Here is a 6060-nt window from a genome sequence, read left to right on the forward strand (position 1 = left end):
GCATCTTGTCAAGCCTTGAGGTCAGGTTTGCTACCTGCTGAGATAGCAATCTGTTTTCAGCCAGCACTATATCATTATCTTCCAGTTGAAGGATACCTCTCTTAGGCTTTGATGAAAGCACTTCTTTTTCATTGGCAGCCATCCTCTCAATCAACTCAAGAGTCACATTTGCTCTCAGAGTTTTAATAGTGCCACCCGCTGCACCATTCAACGCCATCCGAATCTCAGGCTTACAACCGTTGAAGAAGATCCAGACCTGATTACCAGCAGTCAAGTTATACTGAGGACACCTCCTCATTAAATCCTTGAATCTGTTCCATGCTCCACACATAGTTTCACCCTGTAGCTGGGTGAAATTGGTGATATCATTCACCATCTGGTTGTACCTCTCCATCGAGAAGAACTCAGCAAAGAACTTCTGAGACATATCATCCCATGTAGAGATGCTTGCTGCAGGCTGCCTTTCTAACCAACTAAGAGCCTTTCCCTTAAGAGCAAAAGGGAACAGCCTCAACCGGATTGCATCATTCGACACCTGAGGGTGTTTGATTGAGTCACAGATCCTCAAGAATCTGTCAACGAATCGATGAGGATCCTCACTCTCCTCTCCTCCAAACTGGGCTCTCTCCACCAAATTAATATGAGAGGACTTGAGCTTCCAGTTATTGGCAACATTCGGCTGAACAATGCTCGCATTGGGTCTGTTGAATAATGGAGTCAGAATGGTGTCCATGAGCGGATTGTCCTCTTCATTGTTCCCTGCCATCTTATGTGCTTCTTCAAACAGATTTCTAACTCGTTGAAAGCAAGCTTCTTCCGAGTAAATTTTCTGTTCCTCTTTTCTGTTTTTGTAATCTCCAAATCAAGTGGAAATTCGGGCTCTTTACCTCGCATACAACTCAGAAAAAGGATTAGTAGCACTGTTCAAGAATCACAGAAAAATCAAAAATAAAAATAAAAATAAAAATAAAAGAAAAATCCAATCTTAAAAATCAAAATTAATCGATATAAGAAACGCCAATCCCCGGCAACGGCGCCAAAAACTTGATGCTTCCCGGCAAGTATACCGATCGCACAAGTAATATAGATAGTAAGTAAAGTATCGTCTCCACAGGGATTGGGTCGAATATCAATTAATTGTTCCTTTTAAGAATGGAAGAGTTCAAAGGTTGTAACAAATATTGTCGAATAGTGTGAAATTGAGAACTGAAAATAAAGACTTGTTTGTGTAATTTTTCTATAATGAAGAATAAAAATAAGAACAAGAATGATTTGATTTGTAAAAATGAGAAAAACATTGTAGCTAGAGCGCACTCACCTTATGATCCCCACTTATTACTCTGGATTGATTTACAATATTCAATTATATAATTACTCAGATAAATTTTTTCTAGAATTAATTAGTTAAATCTCAATCCCTTGGCAATTTAACCCTTTAACCTTAATTGGAATCCTAATCCCATAATAACCCCTCATGAGAATTAAGCAATGAACTCAATAATTTAAGCATCTGCAATTAAATATACATCTATTCTTAGCATGCATAGTAATTGTTATCTTACCCCCTTTCAAGATGAAAACCCCAATATTCCTATCTAGGGTTCTAACCCTCAAACTATCCTCAACTATTAGATTGATCAAGTCTAACAAAGAAGATAAAAAATACGCACAAGGTAAAGATAAAGATAATTATATAAACGAAAAACCATAAATCAATCCATTGTAACAAAGGTTCACATAGGGTTCGTGACCCTATCTACAATAAAAAGTAACTAGTCAAGCATAATCATGGCTAAAAATTCAATATTCAATAAAAGCATAAAATTAAAGAGAAGAGGAAGAAGAACTTGATCTGCAGAATCCTCTCGAAGCACCACCGTCGTCTCTCTCAGTAGAATAGGTCTGATACCTAATTCTGTCATAAGGATCCTATTTATATGCCCCTTTTCCTTCTTCCAAAAATAACCCCAAGACAACACGGTATTATTTTCCCGCAACCCGGCGCCAGTTGGCGCCGGTTCAGCGCCACTTCGCGCCACGCTTCTGTCCCAAAACGAAAAGTTGGAACCAAATGCTCGTAACTTGGCGCCAGTTGGCGCCATTTTTGTTCAACCTTGGCGCCACTTGGCGCCATTCCCTTTCTTCCTTGGGCGCTTGTTGGCGCCATGATTTCTTCATGTTTGGGCTCTTGTTGGCGCCATGATGCTTGACTTTGGTGCCCTTTGGCATGGTGGCGCTAGTTGGCGCCATTCTGGCGCCAACTAGCGCCAATTCTCTGGCATTTGTACTATGCAACATGGCGCTAACTTGCGCCACTGTGGCGCCAAGTTGCGCCATTTCTCTGGACTTTGGCCTATGCGACAAGATGCAACATGGAACTTTCCTGTGTGTGGAGTCGCGTCAACAGGCTTTTTATAATTTGTAATTTTCACTCCTTTTACATGTAAAAGCACAACCAACAGGTGAATATGATTGACATAGAAAGAATCAATATAAATAGCAAATATGTATTAAAATTGCTCTCTTATGACCCAATTCTTATCAATTTTAATACTGAAAAACCACACTTGCCAGAGGCACATCAGCCCCACAAGTGCCACCTCATTTAAACTCACCATTAATCTTCCACTAGTTCATGAACTATCCATTAAATCCAAAATTTAATATTTACCAAAGTCCTTTAATTGTCCTTGGACAGATAGATAGATCTAGAGTTTTCTGGTCATTCGGTGAACTCACAGTGTTAACCCGACATGTGCACTATTGGCACATTTCTCCAAAAATCCTAATTTTCATGAAATTTCATAATTATGAGTCCTATGTACCTTTTACAAATCATTTTCAAACCTAAAGCTCAAATTTCATTCGACACGCTTTTCGGTTCAATTGTACCGCTGTATTTTTACACGGTAAAAACACTATTGGTCAAATTTCCTAAAACTTGTCTAACCACTCAATTTTTCGTTCTAAATCCATTTCCAGGGTTATTTTTTCCATTTCAGACCTTCTACTAACATTTTACTGTTTAGGGTTACATGTTTGGCAATTTACTGTTTTACCTTTTTTACGTATTTCGACCCAGAACTCAGGATTTTCACTAATCCTACCCTTTAATCCATATTTTAATATGACTATAGGTTTTATAATTATGAGGTGTTATATCTCGACCTTTAATTGGTTAGTATGAACCTTTGTAATAAATTAACTAAGTCAGAACCAATGATATTGAATGTTTATGGCTTTGAGAGAAGCCTACGGTCGTTAAACGAAAAAGGAAACGTTGTCCTAATTCAATGAGCTTCTAGACTATGAATATTGATGATATTTCTGGTATAAACAGACTGTGATTGTGCTGTTTGGTGACTTCTGGACCTTTGGTGGACTTCTAGTTGGTATTGCTAGCTTGACAGGTAAGCTTTCGTGTCCTCAGTTTTACCCATTGATGGTTCCACCGTACCTCATGGAGGGATGGTTTATATGCATGATGTGTTTTTCTAAAAATATATCTGTTTATATAAGGAACAATGAATATGTTGTTGAGCTGGATTATTATATAGTGTATTTGCCATATGTATATGTATGTGGGGTATTCCACACGAGATGATAATCCCTGAGCATATCGGGCCACATGCAAGATGGTAACTCCGTGTGTGAGGTACATGGTGGAATCCTTGTACTGTGGGTTGTACACGTACGTAATGCTTATGTTTTGTTCACTGGCCAGTAGGATGTATACACACATGACATAGACATATGCTGCATTGCATGGATATTTGTCATTATACTACTGTTATCATTTTTGAACTTATATTGCACATGTAAGTGAGCTTGGGGTGGAGAGATCCTTGAGGACCCCTTGTCTTACTGAGATTTCTTGTTATAGATCTCACCCCGTGTGGGGCATATTTTCAGGTACATGTGTTCCTGAGGCTTAGACCTCAAGTGGCAGGAGGCCGGAGTTGAGCTGACATTATGCATGCTTCTTACTTGTCATATTTGGATATGATTATGCCTTGTTAGTATTATATAGCTATTGTACTTGGGACATGATTTGACAATGTGTTTTATTTTGTGAGCATGAGGGTTGTCCATACCACATTGGTATAAGTTGTGTTACTTCAGACTGAGTTGTATGATTGTATCCCATGACTTGATACTTATTTATATTATGAGGTTATTCAGTTTAGTTATTTATTGCAATTTACATACATGAAACTTTTGAAAAAGAATCACTGGGTTAATAAGATAAGGTTCATAATTGGAAATATTAGCTTCCACATTTATTGAGTTGCGCTTATTACCATTTACATGTTTAATACACCAGGTGCACACGGGTGTTACAGTGAAGATGAAGAGCAAAGAAATCTTGGATTTGATATTTTTCGTTCTTTAGATGCGTCCAACAATTTGCAACAGTGTAGACAACGTGTGAAATCTTTTATCTAAGGGATGTGGCTGCGTAAGGAATTGGTTCAAAATTATCGGTTATGTTTCTGCCATTCCAACACATGCATAATTCAACCAGTTTTAGTTGGACGTTCAATATGGGAAAAGGATGGGGTTATTGATGTTAATGGAATTGCATGCGATTTTTGGAAGGCAGATTATAAAGTGTATTTGTTTTGTAGAATGTCTAAAGTCTAATCTTTCTGTGGTTTAATTATGTAATTTGTTGTGAACTTTCTAAAGCAATTGTTATTTTATGGATTTTGGATTAAATTATTCTGCTTTTCATGCTGAAATTTTTTTATGCCCTATTACAACATAAAAAAATCACTAGCTGTTACTCAAAAAAATTCTGCATTTTGCAATTCATAAAGCATATACTCGAACTTACAGTAAAGGTTTTGTGTTTTGAGATATTTTATTGATTCGTCAATATTATTTTTGTTGTAGACATCAAATAAAGTTTTGGAATGCGAATAGTTGTTAAAAGAATAGTTTGTTATGTCATACTATAATTAAATGAACAAACATTGTAATCACTTCTGTTAATAATTATACGTTGTAATTCAATAAATATAGAATGTGAAATTATGAATCCTATTAATAAACCAATTGCTTATTTTCGAAAGTCATCATCAAAACGAAAGAGCAACCTATCTACATATTGGAGTTGCCACTGTAAGTGATGATTGCTTTGCATTCTCGAAAAAAAAATTACACAGTGTTAATTGCTGTAGTTGTCAATCCTCAAAACAATAATAATGTGGTATAACTTAATGCCGTAACAGCCTATTGTACACCGGTATTGTTAACATTAATTATGATATTAAGCGCATTTACAATCACAACAATTCATTTATAAAAATGCGAGTAAACTTTTTTCGTTTATTACGCAAGCATTTAAAACAATAATAAAGCGTAATAAATAAAAGATGTGACCGTAACTGTAAACTCTTTGCGGAATAATCATTTAAACTATCTATATATCATAAAATACTTCTCTCAAGTCAAGGGGTTCCTATAAACCCACTTAGCTAAAATCTCACTTTTATGTTTTCTACCATACCGAACATGGTTCGGTCTTTTAATTTTTGTGGACAAATCGAATTCTACAAGCCTCTCATCTTTTAGAATGTTATTCTAGACTTAATTATCTTTCTAGGAAGCTATCACACGAGTCATAAAGTTCTCGTTTGCTCCGGATATCGCCGTTTGAAGTTGGACAAGCAAATCTGCTAGCCAACCTCAAACCGGCTCCAAACATCCTTCAGTCAATCAATTATTATAGAAAATTCACTCAACCAATTTCTCTAAACTTTTTATAAAGTAAACTAGACACCCCAAGCTTCAATTTGACATATCATACACCTAATTTGGCCAAGAAACGAAGCAGGAATAAATTTCCCAAACTCGCACCAGAACAGCCACAAGTGCAGTGGCCAAATGAGTAGTCCGTGCTATCTGTCTTCTACAGGCCGACGTCCAACCCCGAAAATTCCCAAATTTTAACACAAGAAAGAGGACATCACAAGCTTTAAAAAGGCGTATGGAACGTCCCTATCGGACTTCTGTGGAACGATATATGCTCTCCCAAAGTTCACCTAAATTCTGTCA

General features: G+C 36.8%; 1 non-coding gene across 1 annotated transcript; it reads left to right on the forward strand.

The window, feature by feature from the left end:
* The first annotated feature begins 272 nt into the window (after positions 1–272).
* On the forward strand, positions 273–378 carry LOC133292389 (small nucleolar RNA R71). Its single transcript, XR_009748910.1, has one exon. It is a non-coding gene; the product is annotated as a small nucleolar RNA R71 (small nucleolar RNA).
* Positions 379–6060: the final 5682 nt, after the last annotated feature.

This window comes from Gastrolobium bilobum, unplaced genomic scaffold (assembly GCF_033153095.1).
Source record: "Gastrolobium bilobum isolate Gb01-03AN ecotype WA unplaced genomic scaffold, APGP_CSIRO_Gbil_v1 utg2134, whole genome shotgun sequence".
NCBI lineage: Eukaryota > Viridiplantae > Streptophyta > Magnoliopsida > Fabales > Fabaceae > Gastrolobium > Gastrolobium bilobum.